Source organism: Bos mutus, chromosome 7, assembly GCF_027580195.1.
Source record: "Bos mutus isolate GX-2022 chromosome 7, NWIPB_WYAK_1.1, whole genome shotgun sequence".
NCBI classification, from domain to species: domain Eukaryota; kingdom Metazoa; phylum Chordata; class Mammalia; order Artiodactyla; family Bovidae; genus Bos; species Bos mutus.
In genome coordinates this window covers 34,016,961-34,044,946 of record NC_091623.1, presented here as the reverse complement: position 1 = coordinate 34,044,946, position 27,986 = coordinate 34,016,961, and the positions used below count along the sequence as shown (strand labels likewise).

General features: G+C 39.1%; 1 long non-coding RNA gene and 1 other non-coding gene across 2 annotated transcripts in view; both read right to left on the bottom strand.

Moving 5' to 3' along the window:
* The window catches only part of LOC138988616 (uncharacterized), a 168,333-nt gene extending 144,426 nt beyond the window's left edge, over positions 1-23,907 (bottom strand). The window contains exon 1 of the long non-coding RNA XR_011464888.1: positions 23,818-23,907. This is a non-coding gene — a long non-coding RNA (uncharacterized lncRNA). The remainder of the gene's footprint in view (positions 1-23,817) is intronic.
* On the bottom strand, positions 14,663-14,735 carry TRNAW-CCA (transfer RNA tryptophan (anticodon CCA)). Its single transcript has one exon. It is a non-coding gene; the product is annotated as a tRNA-Trp (tRNA).
* Positions 23,908-27,986: the final 4,079 nt, after the last annotated feature.

The window sequence follows — 27,986 nt, the reverse complement described above, 5'->3', positions numbered from 1 at the left end:
GTTGGGAAGATCCCCTGGAGAAGGGAAAGGCTACCCACTCCAGTATTCTTGCCTGGGAAATCCCATGGATGAAGGAGTCTGGTGGACTACAGTCCATGAGGTCGCAAGGAGTCGGACACAACTGAGCAACTAACACTTTCCTACTTTCATAAACAAATTGATATTTTCAATAGGGCAATTTCTTTGATACATTGCATTCTATTAGAGAATCTTCTGTTCCAAATGATACATTTTACATATGTATGTATTTATGTTTTACCTCCTTATAAAAATGATAACAAGATAATATAGTTTTAAACCACAAGGGAAATGAGAAAAAAAAAAAAAGTGGGCAATCTATGTCAACAAATGTCAGGATATGGAAAGGAAGTGAATAAGTTGTAACACACTTAGATGTGCAGAGAAAGCGAAAATGTCAGCAGTGCAGTGGGGCACACCCGTGAGATCAAGGCAGGAAGCCTCATAAACACCTCCCCAAGTGGAGAACCTGGTGAATGGCAGGCTAGAAGCAGAAGTATCCGTCACAACAAACCTCCCCTCACACAAACCCAGACTCCTACTACAGGTAAACAAGGAACAATGCCCTTTGGAAAGAGATGGAGAGCTTTAGTCTTTAAAGAAATTAACTAGACAGGATGAAAACTCGGGGAGGCAGTGCAGAGGATAATAAAGTTAAATTCTATGTATTGAAGAATGAGTTTCCAGCCTTCTCTCCCACCTAAATTCTCATTATGCTAGAAGTCACATACTCTAACAGTGGAGTAAATTAATCTCTGGAGAAAAAGATCAGAGGAAAAGCCAACAAGACATTCAGGGGTCCCAGAATGAATCTTCTGAATGTCTGTTAGACTCACTTTGTATAAATAAAATCTACTCCACACACACACACACCGTAAAGTTCCCCATCAGTCTTTAGTCCTCACTTCTAAACTTGAATGGCTGCCAAGAACCAAAAGAGATTTTAAAAAAGGCCTTCAGCATGCAAAAGAGATGGATTAAAGAAAGTTCACAAAATAGAGAAAAAATATTTTCTGAGATATAAAAGAAGTTATTTTATCCTCAAAACAAAAAAAACAAGGTACAGTTTTGTTTTGTTTTGTTTTTAATGGGGTATACGGAATAGGAAGAGAACATGGAAATGTTAGAATAACTGAAATGTGATTAATAGTCTACCTTCTGAAAGAAAATGAAAGAGTTAATCACTATGTCCGACCCTTTGCGACACCATAGACTAAACCCCTTCACACTCCTCTGTCCATGGGATTCTCCAGGCAATAATAGTGGAGTAGGTTGCTATTTCCTTCTCCAGGAAATCTTCCCGAATCAGGCATTGACTCAGGTCTCCTGCAATGCAGGCAGATTCTATACTACCTAAGCCACCAGGGAAGCCCAGTCCACCTTGTAGGAAGGTAATTAAAAAAAAAAAGAAGAAGAAAAGAGTGGGAAAATAGGAAGAAAGGATAGGAAAATTAGAAGATCAGAGCAGGAAGTGAAATACTTACCTAATCAATGTTCTAAGTTAAAAACAACAACAGGAAATAATACTTCCAACAACTGGAGGTTAGTTACCACATTGAAAGTGAAAGTGAAGTCATGTCTGACTCTTTGCGACCCTGTGGACTGTAGCCCACCAGGCTCCTCTGTCCATGGGATTCTCCAGGCAAGAATACTGGAGTGGGTTGCCATTTCCTTCTCCAGGAGATCCAGGGATCGAACCCAGGTCTCCTGCATTGCAGGCAGACACTTTAACCTCTGAGCCACGAGGGAAAAAACCACATTGAAAGGGACCACTGAATACCAAGCGCAATGAATTGAAAAAAGGCCCATGCTAAGTTATATTATCATAAAGGTCTAAAAAACTGGGTATAATAGGCTTCTATAGAAAAACTTAAAGGAATATACACAGAGGATGACACAATATACAATATGACATAGCAATTCTCAGCAACAACAGGGAGAAATGCCATCAAATTCTGAAGAAAGCAATACAAATTATAAGTATATAACCAATCAAACTATCAAGCAAGTCTGAGAGTAGAATGAAAGTATTGTTAAGCATGCAAGCTTTACAGTCTTTACATGATTCCTAAAATGTTCACTAAAATAAGGCAGATAATCAAGAATGAGGAAAGTCTAAAATTCAGGAAACAGGACAACTACTGAGAGATACAGGGAATATTCAGAATAAAGACAAAGAGAAGACCCAGGTGAGTCGTGCTTCAGGCCTAAAGAACAACTATTGTAATTTGGAACAATAACAAAGTATACAAGAGAACTGAGAGTTACTGCATTGTCCACTTTGGTTGGAATGGGGGCAATGGATACCTTTTACATCATAGTCAGTGGAAATGCAAACCTGGAGGTTTGCGATACGAGTCACCTCGTGCATCAGTAAGCTTGGAAGGGCTCCAAATAAGATGCCTCCTGGTCAAAAGAAGAAAGAAAGAAACTGATAAAATTATGAAAAGACTCTGATGCTAGGAGGGATTGGGGGCAAGAGGAGAAGGGGACGACAGAGGATGAGATGGCTGGATGGCATCACTGACTCGATGGACGTGAGTCTGAGTGAACTCCGGGAGTTAGTGATGGACAGGGAAGCCTGGCGTGCTGCGATTCATGGGGTCGCAAAGAGTCGGACACGACTGAGTGACTGACCTGATCTAATCTGATCTGATCTTACGATAAAGAAAAAAGTACCCAATGGTGTTTCACAGTTCCATGAAAGAGTCTGTAAGGAATTAGTGATAATTAGAAAGAAAGCTTTCAAAGTGAGGCAATTTTCAACTTTAGGAAAACCAAGAATATCTGTATTGCTGGAAAGGTGAGCACCATGTACAATTAAAAGACACTTGCTCCTTGGAAGAATAGCTGTGACAAACCTAGACGGCACATTAAAAAGCAAAGACATTATTTTGCTGACAAAGGTCCGTCTAGTCAAAGCTACGGCTTCTCCAGTAGTCGTGTATGGATATGAGGGTTGGACCATAAAGAAGACTGAGCACAGAAGAATTGATGCTTTTGAACTGTGGTGCTGGAGAAGAGAGAAGACTCTTGAGAGTCCCTTGGACTGCAAGGAGATCCAACTCACCCATCCTAAAGGAGATCAGTCCTGGGTGTTCATTGGAAAGACTGGTGGTGAAGATGAAACTCCAATATTTTGGCCACCTGATGCGAAGAGCTGACTCATTTGAAAAGACCCTGATGCTGGGAAAGATTGAAGGCAGGAGGAAAAGGGGACAACAAAGGATGAGATGGTTGGATGGCATCACCGACTTAATGGACATGAGTTTGAGTAAACTCCGGGAGATGATGAAGGACAGGGAAGCCTGACGTGCTGCAGTCCATGGAGTCACAAAGAGTCGGACAACAGAGCAGCTGAACAACAAGAATGTACAAGTAGAGTGTGTTACTTGGCATGTCGGTTAACAGTATTTATGTAATCATTAAAGTGAAGACTGAATATTAGTCACGTCAAATACCATGATATAGTTTGGCTGGGACAATATTAAAAGAAAAAGAACATATATGTACACATCCATTTAATAAAGTAATATGGGGTGACACTTAAGAATAAAACCAGCTGGAAGAACTGAACGTAGTTTCTCTTAAAACAAGATTTGGGGTGTGGTACAAGAGACAACTCATTCTAAACTCTATCTTATAAACCCATTTGATGTTTTTTTTAGCAAGTAGATGTTACTGTTATTTAGATTTAAAAATACACTTGGTAAATATGAATGTTAGACATTAAATACCAAGTGCTCCTGCTTTGATTGCTGATTGTGCAAGTGTTATTTTAATCTGTTGATACTGCTTTCATGATGTGATCTGTGCCATTGTACAAATTTGATCTAGTAGAGATTCATAATGAGGAAGCTATTTTTCTCAAATCCTAAATGCATCTTTTATTTTGTCTTTGTCAGTTTCCTTTTGGAAAAAAAATTGAAAATAAGCAGAGCTGATTACAGTTTATTAAGAACAGATGGATAATGTTTCCATTAGGAAGTGGATCAAATGGACATAATTTTTTCTCCCTTTTTATGTCCATCATCTGCAATAGATACTAGAACGTGTTATATTCATAACACATAGATTGAAAAAGTAAATATTCCTAGACTACAGGTTCAAAATCTAAAAGAAAGAATTTTATTTTCCTTCCAGGGACAAACAGACAAACGACAAAGCAATCTTCGTAGTTCTTAATGAGATCCCAAGGTAATCATGATGGTGTCAAAAGTGAAATAGTTGAATATCTGAGTTTTTACGAAATGTTTTTCCTAGAACCTCCGGGTTGATTTTAACAAAGAATACTGGACAACAAAGGTATAATGCACTTTTGCATTCCTGGAACATCAAGATTTATTATCAGGAGTTCAGCACTGATTAATGATATCACAGCGAATACCAAAAGGGAGCATGGAGACATTTGTCACTTATTATAAAGTGTAGTCACATTTGTTTTACTTTCTTGCCGAGGGTCCAAGGAACCAAAGTCATTACTTTATGAATGAAATATTGTATGCCAGAAATTAATCATAGGGCATCTGGAGATCTTCAGTTCCCCTGGATTATCATCTACGCATACAATTTGGGGAGAGAACTGAGAGAGCTGCTTAGGGCTTTCGAATACTTGAGAGCGACAGTATTGCCTAGGGCAAGACACGGGCCCCTCGAGGCCACACGATAATTGTGTGACTGGCAAATTCCCTCAGCTCTAACCTGAATTCCCCTTGATCCCAGAATTATTTTGCTCCCTGCCATCAATGAGCCAAGGGGTAATTTCATTATAAATGTATATTAATTTCTATCTTCCCTGTGACTTATTTTTTGGTGCATTAAATCGTGAACCTAAATTTAATCAAATAATTTTACCTACCAGGGTGTTTCAGTCTCTTAACTCAAGGACACTGAATCACTCACAGTTAACTGCAGGTTATAGACATAGCTAACAGCTAAACTTAACAAGAAGGATGGTTTCATACCTTCACACAACAGCTGCTGCTAGCATCATTTTTTAAGTGTGTGATATATGTAGCCTTGTTAGACAAGAACTTGAAATGAAATGCAATTTCATGGGGTTAAAAGATATAACTGTACCTCTAGCCCACATACCCTCAACTGGGTCTTTTATTAAGTTTTGAAAGTGCTCCTGTTTCACTTTGTAGATGGTTCATCTACTACTTTTTGTTTCTTTTTATATCTCCCCCTTCACACACACATACACACACACACACACACACACACACACACACACAATTTGTGATGACAGCATTAAAAAGATTTCCAGAAAACTACTTCAAAATGTTTATTTTCTAGCCCTATTGCAGCAAAAATTGAAATTAGGTTTTTCCTCTACTACGAACAAAGTAAAGGGAGCAGTGAACAGATAAGAGAAGAAACATAAATGGGTCTAAAAGAATTAATCGCTTATTTTACTGGTTACTAATCTGTAGAGTCTGTAAGTGGACTTGTACTCCTTGGTTTAATTATTACTCCCTGACGCTATGTAAATGACATCCTGCACCTACTGCCCCTTAATTTCATGCAAAATACATCCTGTACCTGGTGCTTACCTTCCCTGCTCTCCCTTGTAACAGACAGCCCTTGTAGCTTTTTAATTTCAGAAAGAAAGTCACAGGTTGATAAACCAGAAGCAGACCCAATAACCCTACTACCTGACACCAGCTCTGACTGTCTTGAAATAACACAAGAAGAAAAGAACACAAGACTCAGTACTTTGCTCCTCGTCAAATATCCCAGGCTGCGAGCCCCGCCTACGCGCTTCCCTCCATTTCCCCGTGGAGGGGGGCACAGCTCTTGAAGCGCTGGACTGCGATGTCTTCCCCCCACACCTGGCAGAGGAATAAAGTCATCTTTCTATTTCCTCCACACTCTGTCTTCATATTTCTATTTGCATCAGTAGACAGGGAGCCAAGATTTGGGCAACAGTCACACTAAGAGTAAGATTTCAGAGCCCAGCATAAAGTAATTTAGTAACTTTGTTTTCCTGTAAATATAATAAAAAATCATATGGTTAAATTCCCACTTTTGCCCTAGAATCTTAAACCAAACCACTCCCATTTAATTGAAATGACTTTAGAGAAATAAACTTGTCAGCTACGTATACTCAGACACACAAAAAATAAGAATTCAGAGTTTTTAACCATTTGTGGTACAATATTATTATATGGTATGTCCTCAGGAAATAATATGGGGTCGCACAGAGTCGGACACGACTGAAGCGACTTAGCAGCAGCAGCAAGAAATAATTGACAAAAAAAATGAAATGATCCACCCATTGACCAGAACTAGCAGAATTCTCTATGGAGCATTATGACACTGAGTACTGTTGTTAAAAATACTGGGATATAGGTAATTTCTATGATTTCAGTACTCCTATTAAATGGCCGCCCACCCCTCGAAAAAAGCTGCTACTCTTTGCTAATAAGGAAATCTCTGAGTTCGTGACAGTATTTGTGACAGAAATTGACATTCTCCTTGAGTTCTTAGGGCTTCCCTGGTGGCTCAGACGATAAAGAATCTGCCAGCAATGCAGGAGACCCATGTTGGATCCCTGGGTCAGGAAGATCCTCTGGAGAAGGGAATGGCTACCCAATCCAGTATACTTGCCTGGAGAATTCCATGGGCAAAGGAGTCTGGTGGGCTACAGTCCATGGGGTTGCAGAGTCATACAGGAATGAGCAACTAACTTAAAAAATTTGTAGTTCTTAATATTCTACAGTCCCCATTCCTACCTTGTCCAAGAGAACTGCTCATGCGGGCATACGTGTGTGCTTAATCATGTCTGACTCTTTGCGACCCCATGGACTGTAGCCCACCAGGCTCCTCTATCCATCCAATTTTCCAGGCAAGAATACTGGAGTGGGCAGTCATTTCCTGTTGCAGGGGATCTTCCCGACCCAGGATCAAACCTGCATTTCCTGCGATGGCAGGGGGATTCTTTCCCGCTGCGTCACCTAGGAAGCCCTGAGAACCGCTCACCCTATCAGACCTGTGTTGCCAGCTTTTGTGCTCAGGAATAACTGGGATGGATGCATTGGACCATCTTCAGCCCAGTCCATCTGAATACAGTGGATAGTAGCACATGACCTAGTATTTGAATCTGTCTCTAGAATCTTCCTTCCTGCTATTTCCTTTATACATAGAGAAGTGTATATATATATGAAGGCGGAAATGCACACATGCACACACACACAAAAACACACAATTTTATCATTCTGCTAATCTCAGACAACAGAGCACCACATGCAAATATATAGTCAAGCCCAGCCCTCAGCCCAGTCAACTTCCAATTCCGCAGAGCCAGTCCCATTGGCTGCGGATTTAAGAGCTAGGTAGAATGGTAAGTGGACACTTCACCCATTTGCTCTTGTTTATCAATAATGAGATGATGAAAGAGAGGCTCCAAAAGAGGCTCCTGGTTACCGAGCAGAAGAGACGACAGCCCATATGGTGGAATGTGAAGGGCACCATTATTTGTGAGGAACGAATACCTGCTGGAAGATAACTCACAGAATATCAGGGCAAGAGGGAACCTTAAATTTAACTGGTCCAGCTCACCATCTGATAGTTTAATTCCTTCTGGAATTCCCTGTCAGTAGTTGTTTACTATTTTCTTAAAAATCACCCATAAATTTGTAGGGACTGAAATTGAAATACGGCAGGTTTAAGATTAATGAGAGGTATAGAAGGTGAGACAATAAATTCCATGGTAAAAGGAGGGGAAAAGAAGAAAAGGTAATTTAGGGTAGAAAGACCAAGGAGTTGACTAGTTTCTGAGGGAGGCCTTATTCTCAGAAACTTCTAGGTGTTAGCTCAATTTGATACAAATTCGATCTCTTTGTTACTTCATTCTACACACATTACCAAATACCTAGTATTTGCTAGGATTTGAGGACACAGGAGCAATCAATGCATGGTTTCTTTTCCCCTTTAAGGAGCTTAGACTGTGGCTGAGACACGTGCTGCATACAAAATCGTCTTGCAATGGGAGTGGTAAGTGCTAAAGCGAAGTACTCACTCTTAGAGGAGTAGAATTCAGGGAGCTCTCTGTGGGGATGATTATACAGCAGATGTGATTACAGGAGCTGGAATATTTGAGAAGGACTTTGCTAGTGGACAAAGCAGATGGATGAGGTGAGTCAAGAGCCTGATGGAATCCCAAACAGTGTGTTCAGAGACAAAAAGTCCATGACATGATTAGCAAACAGTCAGATGTCAGACGTGGCTGCAGCTTGAGACGTATGGAGAAAAGACGGATGCTGCGAAGAGAGTAGAAACTCCACTCGGAAGGGTTCGGTACACTAAGGAAATTCAACTTGACTGAGCAGAAAATCTACTTCCTACTCTGGGGATTTGGGGATTCCAAGGTTAAATAAGCAGCAAAAAACAGGACCAAAGCAGTTACAGGAGACAGGGTCTTATGTTAGTTATCTACAACAGTGATCGGTCAGATAACTGAAAAAGTAGGAAATCAAGGAAAACGCACGTAATACCTTAAATGTTTCACTTTATGCCACATAAGACACAATCAGTATCTACTGCTTTTGACACAGCACAAGGTCGTTCCTTAGTAAAGCACGGGTCTGATTCTAATCCCCATCTCCCTCCTTCCACTGCTCATGCATATGGACCGTAGTATGTGCTTCCTCAGCGCCTCTCAGACAGGAATTTATAACCGCCGTCAGAAAAGCCCACACTATAATAGCTTTGCTCCAATTGTTTATATTTGGTTTGCTCACACCTCATTTGACGGCAGACACAGTATTTTGAGCAATTTACCTCTATCAAGCCTTTCGCAGAGCATTCTAATTAGTTATCATGGAAACACCTCTTTTCACACTCAGACTACATTAATTCACAGATTATCAAGCAAATTATGTAATTATAATAATCATTGACGCAACTGGTTTGGGAATACACGGTGGTAAGCATATAAGCCAGCTGATAGTGGAACAGTACAAACACACCAGACGAGCCGAGCAGGTCAGCAGACTGTTAGCCCTCCGTGCTCTGCAGGCCCCGGGCAGAGGACGGCATGCTGTGAACAGAATGGAGAGCGCCTGCTATCCTGGTGAACTGGTTAAGCGCACAAGGGAGAATAGAGAATTTGCCTTTCTTGCCGACCCTCCATACACATTTAGATATCTCAGAGACTGGACCAGCCTTGGCAATCATATAGTCACTCTGGGAGAAACAGTAATTCCAAAGATGCTATGTGGCTAGGGATTTTCCAGACATCCTGGAAGTGCCTCATTCGACCCCTAAACATACAAAACATGACATTAGGGTTTAGTTCAGAGGACTCATTGTCCAAAGGAGTTCAACGGAAAGTGATTCAGTTAAAATTTAAAAAAAAACATCTCTGTAGTATGCAAGGCAAGTAATCAGATTTCTAGGGAGGCAGAGACATCCAGGCAAGAGTTACTATTGCAGTACATAAAGACTTTGCCTCACTCCTGTGCCAACCTATTTTTGAAGTCAGGTTTATACCCCAGAGGACCACGGACTGGTAAAGAAGGCTTAAGTACTGAAACCTTAGACTTGATAAAGGCCACAGTTCGCATGTGTTCCAAGTCCAAACCCAACCACAATGACAACGCCTCACAATCTTAAAATGAACACCAGTGGGAGACTTTTGTGGAAGATATGACTTCATTATCCCCATAAACATTCTCACTAAGTGGCAACAAAGAATCCTAACCACGGAGAAGCTTTGTGACTTGCACATTAACGCACATCACTCTCGAAAGAGTATGAAATAAGAAGAACCCATATTTCAGATTCTTTAGGATCCATAATATTGTAACTCTTCAAGTTTTGTTCATTTTGGGGTTATTATGGAAAGTGTTCCAGTTAAGTTACAAAACAGACTAATATTCTTAAACCGTCCTATGGGAGGACGTAGTTCATTTAAAACTAACCGGAGGGGCTTCCCTGGTGCTCCAGTGGTTAAGAATCTGCCTCCTCATACAGGGAACACGGGCTCCATCCCTGGTCAGCGAACTAGGATCCCACATGCTGCAGGGAACTAAGCCTGCATGTCTCAACCACGGATCTCAAGAGCCACAACCAGAGAGAAGCCCACATGAGCCACAACAGAAGATTCCACATGCCTCGCAACTAAGACCAACACAGCTAATCAATATATGAATACTTTAAAAAATTAAAAGTAACTTCGACAATTTTTCAGTTCAGTCACTCAGTCGTGTCCGGCTCTTTGCAATCCCATGGACTGCAACATGCCAGGCCCCCCTGTCCATCACCAACTCCCGGAGTTTACTCAAACTGATGTCCATTGAGTGGGTGATGCCATCCAATCATCTCATCCTCTGTTGTCCCCTTCTCCTCCCGCCCCCAATCTTTCCCAGCATCAGGGTCTTTTCCAGTGAGTCAGCTCTTTGCATCAGGTAGCCAAAGTATTGGAGTTTCAGCTTCAACATCAGTCCTTCTAATGAACACCCAGGACTGATCTCCTTTAGGATGGACTGGTTGGATCTCCTTGCAGTCAAAGGGACTCTCAAGAGTCTTCTCCAACACCACACTTCAAAAGCATCAATTCTTTGGTGCTCAGCTTTCTTTATAGTCCAACTCTCACATCCATATATGACAACTGGAAAAACCATAGCCTTGACTAGATGAACCTTTGTTAACAAAGTAGTGTCTCTACTTTTTAATATACTGTCTAGGTTGGTCATAACTTTAAAGAGTATATAAGAGAAAGCAAATTATATAGACATATATGTTTAAATATATAATATATAAAAACAGTATTTTCATATCCCTGCTTGAATGCAAGAAAATTTAGGACAGCTAGTTTGTTGTATATAAAACGTGATTATACCAAAAATAGCTTTTTAAATCAACTGAAGTAACCAGATAAATTACCAATAATTCTTCACAAAGTTAGGTGTAGCTGAATTACAAGGGGAAAAATTAAATTTGTCTCTCTATTCACTGTATTTATTTTAGTATTGGTTATAAACTACAATATACGGAGAACTCATAAATGACAGCACATACATATTTTAAACAGGTGTACAAGACGTGGCATTTATAACAAAAGTCCAGTGCCTGGTACACACACAGTTAGTGTTCCTGTTTTCCCATGAATATGCTGCCCTGAATATGATTTTATTACATATTTAACCTACTATAATACCTGTAACCAACAATAATCTATTAAAGATATAGAAACAGGATAACTGTACATTTGGATAAACACACTTCACCTGAAGGATCCTACATTTTTTGCACTTTCATCAGGCTTAGGGTAAATGAATATTTATCTAACATATTTTCCTTATAGCATACATGATTCTCTTACTGAAAACCTTCAAATAGGAATGCATATGACTTTGATTGAGTATATTAGTAAGTCATATGGTAATTATAAACTCACTAACGTGAATTTTTCCATATTCTAGAATTAGATAAGGAACAACACATCTTGGAAAATGATTAAATTTCACATGCTGAGTCACAAGTCAGTGATTTTGGTTTAAAAAAAATGCTTGCCATGATTCTTAAAATACTAATAAAACAACTACTTAACTTTCATGAGTAGGAGTATTTTAATTTTTTTTTAAAGTAACCAAATTCAAACTAAAGTTTTCAGATATGAGCTGAAGCTCAGTTTAATGCCCTAATGCACAGGCTAGCTGTGAGACATTTTGAACAGGCACAGTTTTTTTCATTAAGGCGATGCCTCAGCCTAGTTCAGTTCTGACACACTTTAAATATTCAATAGCACAGACCAATATGCTGGTTATAAGTCATCTAGAAGTTAATGAATATCACCTTTACCCCTTCAAAGGCAGGAAATCTTTTAAAGTAGGCAGGAATGAGTTAATATTTCTGTTCCTCACAGGTGCTTGGAAATTTTAGCAGAAGCTTTTGGGTATCTTTAGCCAGTCACAGAAACATCAGGTGATGAAAAGGAATTCTAACCATGGGAACTACCTTTGCAAAGTGAGCAAATTAGTTGAAGGAGCACAGGATTCCTGTCATGAATTAAGGAAAGGGTTTCAGTACGCTCAATAGAGTGAAGCTAAATAAACAGGGGCTTAGAGTACGAACTATAAGTATGAAGAGACAATGGTTGCTAATTCTGAATCCCAAATTTTGGCAATGGTGAAAGGGAGGTGAGACCTTTGTACATTTGTGGTTATAGGGAAGAAAAGTTCGGAGGTAGAAAGATTGACGATGTTATAGGTTAGGTGTCCCCAGCCTCCAGACCACAGACTAGTAGATACCTCCTGTCAGGTCAGCAGCAGCAGTAGATTAGAAATAAAGTACACAATAAAAGTACTGTACTTGAATCATCTCTAAACCATTCCCCCAGCCCCCAGTCCATGGAAATGTGGTCTTCCACAAAATTGGTCCTGGGTGTCAAAAAGGTTGGGGACTGCTGCTCTAGATCATAAGTGAGCAGGGTCTCTGCGGAGCAAATGGATTGTCACTAGCCCTAAAAAAAGAAGACAAGGGCACACCTTCTTCAGACAAGGAAGGATGCAAGGAAGAAAGATGAGCAGGAAGGAGGGCAGATGGGCAAAATCATGGCTAAAGTGGTGACCTCTGTCCTTCTTACGAAACTTGCGGGTAAGATTATCTGACAGGACTGGGTCTGGTGAAATGAGATGAAAGGACTGAAGCAACAGAAACTGACGAAAAGTCTGGTTAGAAAAGTGATACATGAATAAAAAGTCTTGGTATTCACGGTGAGTTTAAAGGTAAATGAGAGGTCGCAGCAAGTAAAACACAATAAATCGGCCAGGGGTGATCCAGACACAGTTAAAACCTTACAATGTAAGCTAGGATATTCAGTTCAGTTCAGTCGCTCAGTCGTGTCCAACTCTTTGAGACCCCATGAATCGCAGCACGCCAGGCCTCCCTGTCCATCACCAACTCCCGGAGTTCACTCAGACTCACGTCCATCGAGTCAGTGATGCCATCCAGCCATCTCATCCTCTGTCGTCCCCTTCTCCTCCTGCCCCCAATCCCTCCCAGCATCAGGGTCTTTTCCAATGAGTCAATTCTTCGCATGAGGTGGCCAAAGTACTGGAGTTTCAGCTTTAGAATCATTCCTTCCAAAGAAATCCTAGGGCTGATCTTCAGAATGGACTGGTTGGATCTCCTTGCAGTCCAAGGGACTCTCAAGAGTCTTCTCCAACACCACAGTTCAAAAGCATCAATTCTTCAGCACTCAGCTTTCTTCACAGTCCAACTCTCACATCTATACATGACCACTGGAAAAACCATAGCCTTGACTAGATGGACCTTGGTTGGCAAAGTAATGTCTCTGCTTTTCAATATGCTATCTAGGTTGGTCATAACTTTTCTTCCAAGGAGTAAGCATCTTTTAATTTCATTGGAATGAAAACTGACCTTTTCCAGTCCTGTGGCCACTGCTGAGTTTTCCAAATTTGCTGGCATATTGAGTGCAGCATTTTCACAGCATCATCTTTCAGGATTTGAAATAGCTCCACTGGAATTTCATCACCTCCACTAGCTTTGTTCATAGTGAAAAGGCCCACTTGACTTCATATTCCATGATGTCTGGCTCTAGGTCAGTGATCACACCATTGTGATTATCTGGGTCGTGAAGATCTTTTTGTACAGTTCTTCTGTGTATTCTTGCCATCTCTTCTTAATACCTTCTGCTTCTGTTAGGTCCATACCATTTCTGTCCTTTATCAAGCCCATCTTTGCATGAAATGTTCCCTTGGTATCTCTAATTTTCTTGAAGAGATCTCTAGTCTTTCCCATTCTGTTGTTTTCCTCTATTTCTTTGCATTGATCGCTGAGGAAAGATTTCTTATCTCGTCTTGCTATTCTTTGGAACTCTGCATTCAGATGCTTATATCTTTCCTTTTCTCCTTTGCTTTTCCCTTCTCTTCTTTTCACGGCTATTTGTAAGGCCATTTGGAAAAAAAAAAAAGCTATTTGGAAAAGCTAGGGTATTAGGACTGTATAAAGGTGATTGATCAAAATTCTCACCTGAGCCAGGACTGAAGTGCAGGCAGAATGAACAGTGACTGAGGGAAATGAGAAGCTGGGCCATCAGAGGTGTCTATAGGACAGAACCCAGTCAACAAGCCGGGGAGAGGATCTAAAACACGGAGCACAGCCATCTTACCATACAAGGGGCCGGTGCCCTTTCTTCTTAATAATCTCCCCAGAGTCACGTAAACTCTAAAAAATGAATGAAATAATACAGGGACTTGTACTGAAACATAAACAACTGCTTACCACCATTTGGAGTCTCACTTTTTAGCTCGTAGAGCATTTGTTAGGAGACCTAACCTCACTAAAAAAGAGACGTGTCTGCTACCTTCCAAACTGTAGTGAGTAATTAACAGGCATCAAAACTCACAATACACTGCAGGTAAGATTATTAACTCAGTTCTCTCCTTGTCTAATCTGCCTTCTGGGCATAAATCAGGCAGCTATGACACAGCTTTAACTGTCGTAGAACTCTACAATGCTATTTTAATAAGGTAAAGTGGAAGTGAAAGTGAAGTCACTCAGTCATGTCCGACTCTTTGCGACCCCACGGACTGTAGCCTACCAGGCTCCTCTGTCCATAGGATTCTCCAGGCAAGAATACTGGAGTGGGTTGCCATTTCCTTCTCCAGGGGATCTTCCTAACTCAGGGTTTGAACCTGGGTCTCCCGCATTGGAGGCAGACGCTTTAACCTCTGAGCCACCAGGGAAGCCTAGTTTATATCAATTCAGTAACATTCATTGAATGTCTACTATGTGCTGTTCATGCTGCTGCTGCTGCTGCTGCTAAGTCACTTCAGTCGTGTCCGAGTCTGTGAGACCCCATAGACGGAAGCCCACCAGGCTCCCCCATCTCTGGGATTCTCCAGGCAAGAACACTGGAGTGGGTTGCCATTTCCTTCTCCAATGCATGAAAGTGAAAAGTAAAAGTGAAATCGCTCAGCCATATCCGACCCTCAGTGACCCCATGGACTGCAGCCTACCAGGCTCCTCCATCCATGGGATTTTCCAGGCAAGAGTACTGGAGTGGGGTGCCATTGCCTTCTTCAGCTGACCATGCTAGGAAATTCAAACATGCCTAATGCACAAAACTCCTTCGATACATGTATCTCCTTATAGATACTTCAAGACCAGTTGAGGGAAAAAGAAAAAGGGGGAAGGAGATCAGAAAAATGCAGCGGTGACATTTTCTTTCACTTTTTTCAGTGAGGGCTACAGTGGATATGAGAAAGGGAGCTATAAGCCAAAAACAAAAACAAAAACAAAAACACATCAAAACCAGAAACCTAGTTGTAAAAAAGAGAGAGAAAGAATAAGGAATAAAATAGTCAAGCCACAGTTACACTATTAATTAAAAGGAGAAACATAAACAGCACAAAGAACAGTGCCAGCTTCAATGATAAAGAGGTTGCAGGTGAACAGGGTAATAAGCGAACTATACTGGCAGAAGAGTTCATGACTTTCAGCATCCAACCTGAAGAAAGTGATTGTTTGTACTCCAAGTATAATTTATATTATGGTTACTGAATATGTAATCAGTATTCATGGTGCTAGGGCGTTTGTGGATAAGAGATGTAACGAGCTGGAGGAAAATTATATTGCATTTTATACCCACATGATAAGTAAATAATTAATTAGTGGAATGTGCATATTCCCACAAGTCATTTCTGTATTAGGATGTTTTTGCTTGCAATGGAAAGAAAGTCAACTCAATTCATGAAACCTAAGAAAAAAATGGAGGAGGCACTAATTTGCCATTTTCTGTGACTGAAAATTTCAGAGTAGATGTTAGCTTCAGGCATGGTTGGACCCAGAGGCTCAAATGATATGATCAGTAGTTCATCATTTTCCTCAGTTTCATCATTTTTGGCTCAGTTTTGCTTTGAGGTGGCAGTAATTTAAGCATGACCTCTCTATATTGTCTGAGCACTGACACTTCTAGTCTTGCATTATCCCTGTGAAAAGCAACCCCACAGAAATAAATAAATAAAACAGCTTCTTCATTCTAGGTCATGGCAGAGTTCTTCCTGGAACTGAATTGTGTGCATCCACCATCTTCATGTGCCAATCTCTGAACTGCAACGAGGAATAAAAAACCCACATGAGCTGCTCCTGACTTGCTAGGTTAGATTCAAATCAGCTAAACTGCATAAAGTAAAAGAAGGGAAGGTGGTTCCCAAAAGAAAAACTGAGTCACTGTTTTCAGAGTTACATTCTAAATCAATATTTCACAAGATAGGTTGGACGGGTGTAGCAGAATCTGGTGGATCAGAATTTATGATCATAAATGGGGAACACAGACAATAAGGGGAAGCATGGATTAAATGAAACTGAGGAACACAACTCTAATTTTGTTGTCTATGATGAGGATATAATCTATTTTATTTGTAATCCAAACATGAAAGGTATGCTCTAAATCCAAGATATATATGTTATTTTGAAATCTAACTTCACCGAAAATAATAGGAACCTTTTGATATACTATCAACATACTTCCCCCTAAAAATTCCTTTCCACAAGAAAAGCATTCCCTCTAGTTATTCCCTACACTGTCTATCCTTTATTAGAGCCGCATGTGATAAACATCCCCAGCACAAATAAATCACCTGTCATAAAACAAGGAGTGTGAGACAGAGGGAGATGTGTGCCCAAGCGTGTGTCAAGTCTTGTTTCAAGACTCCAACAATCCCCAAGCTTCAAACACCTGTTTTCCAACTCTGGATACTATTTGGAATATTATTAAGTACATCTAAATTTCTTTCAAAAGTAATATTTTAAGTATATTTACTGTAAAATAAATTTTGGGCTTTAAGACACTTGGAACCAAACTAAACTATATAGATTTTAATGTCTTTGTTGCATTGTTTTACATAAAAGACCCTGTCACACAAGAATCACACTATTTATGCATTAACTTACTTCAGATATAACTATATAACATCATATGTTATTTAGAAAATGTATTAAATCATGCCTTTATGACTTTGGCCTATTTATGAAGATAAATCACTACAATTCTACTTGAGAACATTAAAAAAGAATAGTGTCTACCACAGCATTGCCTATAATGTGAAAATGAGGAGAAGGCATAAAATATGAAAGAAATGTTGTATAAATTCATCCACAATATGTAAAAAAAAAAAAAATTGAACATGTAATTACCTCAAAGAGCTGACTTTAAGTTTTCCATGTTGCATTCAGGAACACTAGGTCATTTTTAAAAATCATCATTTAAATTAAGGTTATGGAAAAGATGCATAGTCAAAAAATTCTAAAAAATGTTTGAGGAAGTGTGAATACTTGGGAATTTTAACACTGTTCTTTTGTGTTCAGCTACTATTTTGACACCTATTTGAACATTTGACTGGGGACTTTTTTCACTTCTGGACGAACTTAATCGACGAAACTATCAGAAATAGAACCAAGTTAACTTTTAATAAGCTTAATGTTATAAATCCATGTATGTACTTACGGTTTAGTTTTGGGATTCTTATTTTTCTTTATAGTCCTCTGTCAGTCACATTTCTTTCAAGCCAGGCTTTTTCTAATGATACACATATTGTTAAATTTTGGTTATTAATATATTTGCAAGAAGCTACTTCCTATTGACTTAATTTTAACTTTTGTTGGCTATCTTCCTCATTTTTTATGATCTGTTCGACTTAACACATTTGTCATCCTACTTAACAATCATGTACATCTTGATTCACATGCACCAAATATCATCTAGTAAATTATTAATTTTTTTAACTGATAAAAATCAATTATTTCAAAGAAAATCAGCCCTACTTCTGAGGTTGAAATAGCACTTGTTCATGTGTGTTTTCTAATCCTAAGCAGACCCATCCACACTACGAGACTGACACGTGATAGGGCACGTGGACTACATTTTTTCTTTAATTATCCAAGACGGTACGCACTCACAGGAGGAAAAAACGGTGTCATTGTCTGCACCCAGTGGTAGGAGTAACTTTAAAGGTTCAAGTATTTTTCCTACATTTGAATTTTATTCTAACTCATGTATACTTACAAGATTGCTTTTCCTTTTACAAACAAACTTTCCCTTGGACAATTCTGAAAGGCTTCACTAGGGCTACAGTCTACGGGGCTGCAAAGAGTCAGTCTGAGGCAACTTAGCACAGCACAGCACATCCTCAAATAAATCTTCAATATCAAACCCTAATGCATTTGCAGTCATGTCTACCCTGTCTCAGGCTTCCCAAATGTCACTCGTCAGACCCCTCTGATATGACTGCACCCTGTGAGTGCACATCACCCATTCCTTCCCTATCCTCTGGAATTTTGTTGCCAGACCTTGTTTAGTTGTCTCTCACACACACTTTGTTGTTGAGTTGCTAAGCCATGCCCAACTCTTTTGCAAGCCCATGGACTGTAGCCCACGAGGCTCCTCTGTCCATGGGATTTCCCAGGCAAGAATACTGGAGTGGGTTTGCCATTTTCGTCTCCAGGGAATCTTCCCAATTGAACTCACATCTCCTGCATTTGCAGGCAGGTTCTTTACCACTGACACTTACACCTCTAATCAAGCTACAGTATTTTCTATCTTAAACAAAAATGATGAACACAATTTAACATTTTCTTGGGAACCCAGTCGTCAAATGACAGCTATTCAGTAGAGCATAATAGATCTGTGAAACAAACTGAAAGTCACCCAGTCATGTCCTACTCTTTGCGACCCCATGGACTATACAGTCCATGGGATTCTCCAGGTCAGAATACTGGAGTGGGTAGCCTTTCCCTTCTCCAGGGCATCTTCTCCAACCCAGGGATCAAACCCAGGTCTCCCACATCGCCGGCGGACTCTTTACCAGCTGTAGGAGTGTGTATTCTACCTCTGCCTCATTTACCTGTGTGACCTCATGCAAATGACTTATTTCTCTGTGCCTCTGTTACATCATTTATAAAATGGAGTAAGCAGCAGTATGTATTCCATAGATTTCAGAAAGATCAGATAGGAAAGTTCACAAAAAGCATATCCTGGTTCCTAGAAACGTCTCAGGAAGTTAAGGCCATTACAAGGACTCCCATTTTCATCATCACCACTGTTATCTTATCACTACCACCCTTCTTACTGTCAGCAGCAGCAGCAGCATTTTTCTGGCTGTGCAGTGCTAGCCTCACAGGTCACAGAGCTTCTTCAGCCCGAGGCCTCCTTCACCTGCAGGTCGTCAGTGTCCCTCCAGCTGACCTGCAGGTAGTGCTCTAACTGCTCTTCCTCTTCTTTGAAAATGTCTTTGAAACAGTACGAGTCGGGTAATCAGAAAATAACTTATTGGATTGTTAATAATCCAATAATAGAAACTCAAACAATGAAAGCTATGAGAGAATCTAAGAAGCCTTCCCATGAATACACTTCATGAGCTTTAGTACATGAGCATATATGTTGGCAACATACAAGCCTTATTTTTTTCATCTCTTGGTTTTAATGGATCCACATAGAGGAAGTGCAAAGATCCTTTACCTCCTTGATAAGTGAGGGAATAATTGCTTGTCTGCTTTGGTCCCCACTAGGCTCCAAATATTGTATATCAAACCCTTTCTGTAGTTGTAACTGAATTCCACTCATGCACAAAACAGCATTACTAAGTAGAAAAACTTCTTTAAAAAGTGAAATCTAGCTCTTTCCATATCAGGATTGTCTTAAGCAGAACAGTTGCTCTAGTTGATTCATAATAATCCATTTGTATCAACAAAGAAGTATTTTGTCCCCCTGAACCAAGGAGATGGAGAAGGAAATGGCAACCCACTCCAGTATTCTTGCCTGGAGAATCCCAGGGACAGAGGAGCCTGGTGGGCTGCTGTCCATAGGGTCACACAGAGTTGGACACGACTTAAGTAACTTAGCATGCATGCATGCATTGGAGAAGGAAATGGCAACCCACTCCAGTGTTCTTGCCTGGAGAATCCCAGGGACGGGGGAGCCTGGTGGGCTGCCATCTATGGGGTCGCACAGAGTCGGACACGACTGAAGCGACTTAGCAGCAGCAGCAGCAGCAGCAGCATCAGAACCAAGGAGATAGAGGATAAAGCCATGGAGAACCAAACTTAGGAGTGATTGCTTTTCTGTGTAGATATACTAGCTCAAAATTCCAAAATGATGAAAAAAGTTCTTGAAAAGTATCAGTCTCAGGAGTTTTCAGGCTATTTCAACATCAATTCCTGAAAATTTTTTCATTTTATGTCTTTGAACAAGCTCTAATCTTTCATGTATCACTAATTCACATACACATCACATACAAAAACTAGCTATTTAATAAGAGCAGGCATGATAGAGAAGCATCTTGCAAACAAGATAGAAAATGCCTTCTTTCAACTATTCTCAAGTTTCCCTCCAAGGTAACCAAATTAACAATAACTTTATGCAGCATTTATGAAATTTTACATGTATTTGGGGGTAACAAGAAGAATGCTTTTTATGAACAGTTTAATAAAGGTGTATGTATATTTCTTTTTTCTTTCCTTTTAAATATTCAGTGCAATTCTACTTAGTGTACATCATAATTTAAAACATTGGCAGCTGTTCTAATGCCTGCAAAATCTTTTTAAAGCCACAAATTAAGAAAAAAACATACTTATGTATTCAAATGGATGAAAAAATTTTCAGTGAAATATAGGGATTAAATTCTTGTTGACATTCATTAAGTAAAATCTCATTTCAAAAATAATATGTTATTACTGATTTCTGCATACTATGGTTGTTATGTTTAAGATCTAAACTATTTTATCCTCTTGAGTTGTTGGCAATTATCATTTTCGCAACTTGTTTCTTTATGCTAGAAGAATTATACCAGATTTCTTAGCTTTGTCTGAGCTATCTTGAAACCAACTCACCTTTTCTTTTAATGCTACTCCAAAAATAGAGTAGATCAAAACATGTAAAATATATATATATCCAGGGTAAAAATGTAAGGTTAGGTGAATATTAAACAAGCAGAGTTATATAGAGGGGCAGCTGCATTTGTAAATGTTCTGAGATTTTTTTTCCCCTTATTGTCCAGTGTGAGAATGTTTATATTAATATTCTATGAATAATAAATCAAAAAAAGGAAAAAATGAGAGAAAATGCCTAAATTTATACCATAATATCGAGGAACATGGAGGAATGATAACAAGCATGTGTGATAGGTAAAATAAACTAAATCCTTACCTTTACTCATGAAGTCAATTAAATAATGTCTTAAAATGAAGCACAATATACAGACATTCTTTAAAGATAATGGAGGCAGACACCAAAGGAATCAGTTTGAGTCATTTCAAACTGAGTAAGATGAACTATGTGAGAATGTGAATCAATGATCAGTGTTGGCTAGACAGAGAAAAATCTAGTTAGATGATCTAAGTTTTTTTCTTATAAAAAACAAACAGAAGATGCTTTACAATAGGTTAGCAATCCAAATCACTAATAACAAATAAGTGTTTTGCAGGCAAACTAAACATTTCCGTTGGGTTCATAAAACCCAGAGTTAGAAGTTCTTTGCAAACGAAATAACAGCACTTCTTGCTTAGCTCAGCTATATACAAGGCATTTTTTGTCAAAGTAGTAATTCAAACCACTCAGTAGTTTTGTTGCATTTCACACCACAGGTGCAATTTCACAAAGGGTTAAGCTCTCATTTATAACTTAGACAGATATTGGACAGGTGAGCCAGTCGTCATGAATGGATCATAAATGTATAATCATATGAGTCATGTGAAAAATAATGTAGCTATGGATCATGTGATATTCATCCTGGGCATTCAAGTAGGTACAAGACCAGTAAGTACTGACTGAACACTCTTACCCTCATGTTTTGAATGCTTCACCGACCTCCTCAGAACATATTTTCTTCCGGGGTTCACAAAACTTTCTCATCTTCTGTTAAGTCCTATTCCCCACTCTTACCCCCTAGCCTTCTGATCCTATTTAAGTGCTACCTTCCACTACCTCCAACACTTCATGATTATTCATAATCTAGAATCACATCTTTCATGAGATTTCTTGATACATCTCTAACCAGCCTGTTTTTACTTCTCCGAAACCCTTTAGCCTTTTTCACTTTTTCAGTCCCTTTTCTAAAAGTCAAGCACCTGATTTGAGCTCCACAGCCTCCTAGAGGTTAGAGTCTACAAATAATTGAGGCTTTAGAGCAAGGAAGTGCTAATTAATAGATTTTATTCTAGATGAAGTCTTTAGAAGGCTGGGAGGAAGAGGCGAAGGTAAGATAAAGGTCTAAGTTGTAGCTGAGATAACAGAGAAAGAAAAGGTGGAATATTTACTAATGCTCTCTATATATTGGTTTCAGAAAAAGACTTTTCTATCCATGTAAAAATGGCTATATTTTCCTCCCACTTTTTACTTTCATTAAGAATGTTAAGTGTGGGACCTACACATGACTTGGTAGTCACGTGATTTCTATTTGTGAGGAAAGTTTTGACCTTGCAAGAATTAGAACTTTATAACCTGAATTTATTTTGTCCTCTAGCAGGAAAAAAGAACACATTACCACAACAGACCTCTTGAGTATCATTTTCAAAATAATGCATTCAATTTCCAACAAAGAGCAAAGGATAAACAATTAAACATAACATGTAACAGAACTCTTATCCACCTGCCAACAATTAAACCCAGTAATTAAAAATTGTAGGAGAATACACATAAGCATATCCTCAGCATATCCTCTGACCACGGTCAAAGAGGGGAAAAATCTTTCCTTATACGTTCCCTTTCCTATTTCCCAGGCAGCTTTTCTTGATATTAAACAGACACGAGACTCTGTCAACTGTGTTTCACTTTTTGAAAATAGAAAAAAAGAGGGAAATCCCATCTTTTTCCCTCGGGAGGACTATTATATACAGATGAATGTATTTTGTTATTTAGTTTAATAAATGCAGCGTTCAGAACAGATGTTAAAGCTTGAAATTGTCCAGAGAAAGGAACAGCTCAGGTGGCAATAATGCAGCCTTCTCACCTGCTGTGCTTTCTGCTTTGTCTTTGGAAGAGCTACTTTCACAGGTGAAACAGTATTACAGTATTTATAGCCACTCAAGTCCTCACCACTGGACTGAAGCTGCCAAGCAGGGTGCTAATTAGTACCAGGAGTGGACGTGGCGATGCCGGTTTTATGACACAGTCATCTGGCCAGTAAATTGGACAAAGAGAAACAGCACATTTACAGGAGCACTGCAAATTCCGCCATGCAATGGTAAGGGGTGACTGTGAGGATCTGTTTTCTAAAAAAAAAAAAAGATGGATTTTTCTCAAAACCAGCCTATTTGGCCTTTCCATGGCTATGCTTTTCTGTGAATTTTCTAATGCACTACTTAAATCACCATAATCTGAAAGGATTTCTTTAGAATACATCTGTGAATAATGGTATGCATGGGATATTGAATATTTGTCCTCTGAGTATTATAGTTTATAAAACAATAAATCTCACTGTAAACAACAGTCAAACTGTTTTTGCAAACTAGAGAGCAGTAAAACTGTAAAATCAAATCAAATAATAATTATTTTGGCATCATTAATAAAATTCATTATACATTATTGTATAAATTTTAAGCAGCTTTATTTAGTTTAAAACAAATTTGCAGTTTATAAATGTGGCCAGTACATTGCCTTCATTGATTTGGGATCTATAGTAGCTGTGATAAAAGGAAAGTATGATATTAAATATAATGGAGGAAATTAATTCATTACTAGGAAAATTTCATTAACACTTCAAAGTATGTTATTGTGGTTAAGAACAAGAACTTTCAGCTCCAATAGATTTGAGGCTAATTTCACACACTTACTGTGCCATTTGGGCTTCCCTGGTGGCTCAGTTGGTAAAGAATCTGCCTGCAGCGCAGGAGACCTGGGTTCAATCCCTGGGTCAGGAAGATCTGCTGGGAGAAGGAAATGGCAACCCAGTTTAGTATTCTTTCCTGGAGAATTCCATGGACAGAGGAGCCTGGTGGGCCACTGTCCATGGGATAACAAAGAATCGGACACAACTGAGTGATATGGTTTTTAATCAATTACTAAGGTAATTGCTCTAAGCCTCACTTTCCCCATTTATAACACCTACTTTTGGGGGTTTGTGAAAGTAAATGAGAAAATATATAAAGCAATCAGTAGAGCTCCTGACGCACTATAATTTTTATTAAATAATAGATATTATTAAGACTATGAATGGCTGTAATGAAGTCACAATGCTTTCTCCATTGTTTCATCTTTTGAATGTAAGGTTTCAAGTTTATCCCTGGTTATTTTAAGATTAAATGATATTAAACATATTAAACATTAAAGATATTAAACATGACAATATATGCAAAATCATTGAAAAATTATAAAAAACCTACATATATTCTACCATTAAGGAATATAAAGTGTCTCATTTTCTATTCAAAAACTAGTTTTTAAAGTGTTCCAAAAGTAATTTTTATTGTCACTTTCCTTCACCTTGCACACATTTAATTCTCCCAAACTATCTTTCACAAAAGGCAAAATGTGTTTCCAGAGTAACATAAATGCATTCTGGCACCAGAAAAGGTAAGGGGAAAATGACTCATTGTATTTTAAGGAGCAGGATGGTGATGATTTTAAGGAATTTGTGCAGTTCATAAATATACACCAATTAACATATCAAGTTCAATGCTTAAAACTACATCTCTGAGAAGTGTTGTCATGTGAAACAGCAAAGGGAACAGAGTGAGGGACTCAATTCTCAGTGGGTATGTTTCTTCATGCTCCCAAAAGTACTATATAGTCATAGCAGGTATGACAAAAAAAAAAAAAAAAACTACTATAATAAAGCATGTCATGCATTTCTATCAGGCCAGAAGAACTAGGAACTAAAGAGCATCTTAATGAGGGTGAAAGAGGAGAGTGAAAAAGCTGTCTTAAAACTCAACATTCAAAATACGAAGAGCATGGCATCCAGTCCCATCAATTCATGGCAGATAGATGAGGAAAATGTGCAAACCACAACAGATTTTATTTCTTGGGCTCCGAAATCACTGCATATGGGGAATGCAGCCATGAAATTAAAAGATGCTTGCTAACTGAAAGGAATACCGTTACAGACCTAGACTGCTTGTTAAAAAGACATCACTTTTCTGACAAAAGTCCATTTAGTCAAAGCTATGGCTTTTCCAGTGGTCATGTATGGATGTGAGAGTTGGACCATAAAGAAAGCTGAGCACCAAAGAACAGACGCTTTCAAACTGTGGCACTGGAAAAGACTCTTGAGAGACCCTTGGACTGCAAGGAGATCAAATCAGTCAATCAGAATATTCAGGAAATCAACCTGAATATTCATTGGAAGGACTGATGCTGAAGCTGAAGCTCCAATATTTTGGCTGCCTGCTATGAAGACCTAACTCACTGGAAAAGACTCTGCTGCTGGGAAAGATTGAAGGCGGGAGGAGAAGGGGCTGACAGAGGATGGGATCATTAGACAGCATCATCACCAACTCAATAAGCGTGAGTTTCAGCAAACTCTGGGAGACCGTGAGGAAAAGGGAAGCCTACCGTGCTGCAGTCCATGGGTCACAAAGAGTCAGACACGACTGCGTGACTACACAGCGACAAAGAAGAAGCAGAGTAACCATAAAAGCTGAGTCGATTTGGAAGATTTAATCACTTGACAGATATTAACATCCAAACATGTGCCAGACACTGTGCTAAGACACAGGAGGTAGAGAGAAAAGAGTGAGCTAAAGAAACGCAACTAGATTCAGAGCTGTGAGCAAAGCACGGTAACTACCCTTAAGAATTACAACCGAAAGTAAGACGACTGGAACAGAGGATTCATTCTGAGACGTCAAATCTTGAGATTACCAAATAACCCATGCAAGATGATAAAATCCAGGAGATTCTAAACAGAATAAATATCACACAAATGCAATCATTTACAACCTTATTTTGAATCAAACATGATTTGTCTATAAAACCAAACATGAGGACAAAAAAATTGGAATGTTAATCAGTTTGTCAAAATTAAAAGTGAAATATAGCTCAGAATTGATTTACTAGATTTCCTGTAAGAGCTGAGCTTTTCCAAGGAATTACTCTAACCCAAGCAATGGGAAAAGAGAGGTTCCTTATTTCTCTCAACTTGGCTTTGAATCTCTGCAAAAATTCCCACCCATGTCAGAGTTTGTTGCTGGACACTACATTAATTCCTACTCTTTGCTTTCGGAAAAAGAAAATTGCAAAGTGACTGCTGGTATTTTTTTCCCAATAAAACTTCAGCATATGTGATTACTGTTCAATTTAAAAGTACATAAAAATGAACCATGGAGATTTTTAAATTTATATATCCCTGTTCCCTACCTTTAGGTTTTCTATCAATAACTTACTAAGTCATAGATGGAGTCTTGGCATCTGGATTTTTTGAAGCCCAGTAGGTGATTCTGACTCACATTCAGAATTAAGAATCTCTATACGACAGCCCAAGGAAAAAATTTTCAAAAGTGTTCTTCCCTCCCACGACTTATCCTGGAAAAATAGCTGGTATGGAAAAGCGGCACAGCCCATCATGGACAGTAATACCCATTTATATACTAAAAAGGTATGTAGTTTTATGCACTGGCCTGGGCTGGTAGAGGTCAACTGAAGTCAAATTACCTGACAGAATCTTCTGTGGACTGTCACATCCATCATACCCTGCCTTCAAAGACAGTTGGTTGATTTATTACATCCTATGCAACAGAATATTCCAATGCCATCATCAGACAGTGATGTTCGTCATAAGAAAGACTAGCCCACACATGTGAATTCAGATAATTAAATTATTTACTTCTCCTGAGAGTCAATTCATGAATCATCATCTTAAAAAGTCTGAGAACTAACCACTTTGAAAAATTCCTGAATTTATAAAAGAGACTCAGTTCCATGTGTTGGTACATTCCATTTCTCAGCATAGAAACTTGCATATTGCTCTGCTTATCATGAACAATGAAAACAACTACAGAACGGCATCATGAAGGAAAATATATGATTTTCTGAGCATATTATTCGGCACAGAGAACAGCTGCAGCCAGTGATTGATAACACAGTCATCTGAGACCCACTTAATAGAGAAGAGGCTGAGAAGACAGAACAAGAGGCAAACTCTCAATAAAGCTGGGGTGACCCGGGAAGTCCACCCTGTGACTCTGCCACAGTTGAAAGTGTTTTATTGTCATTAACCAAGTGACCTTAAAGGGGCATGGCGAAGTCAATTAAATCATTTGGCCTGACTGTATGAGAATATGGATAAATTATCTGAAAACCAGATGCTTGAAAGTCAGGTGTCTGATAACTGATTGATCTAAAGCTTTATTCGTAAAAAGGGGGCACTTTTTAATTATTGTAACCCCCATAATAAAAAGGTTGGTTATATCTTATCTGTCATTTAAATATTTTTTGAAAAGGCAGTATCAGTGTATCTTTTGGCAGACATTATGCCAGTTGTGTTATGAGACGATTAGAAAAACAATGGGGTGGGGAGGGGATAAATTAAGAGTTTGGGATTAACAGATATATCCTACTATATGTAAAATAGACAAAAACAACAAGGACCTGCTGTATCACACAGCAAACTATATTCAATATCTTGTAATAACCAATAATGTAAAAGAATCTGAAAAGCAATACACACTCACACGTATAACTGAATCACTGTCTGCTGTACACCTGAAACTAGCACAGTATTGTAAATCAACTAGGCTTCAATTAAAAAGTACAATAAACTACACAGATCAATTATTTATCAAGTCGCTCCGTCATGTCCGACTCTTTGTGACCCCATGAACTGCAGCATGCCAGGCCTCCCTGTATATCACCAACTCCCGGAGTTCACCCAAACTCTTGTCCATTGAGTTGGTGATGCCATCCAAGCACATCACCCTCTGTCGTCCCCTTCTCCTCCCGCCTTCAATCTTTCCCAGCATCTGGGTCTTATCCAGTGAGTCAGCTCTTTGCATCAGGTGGCCAA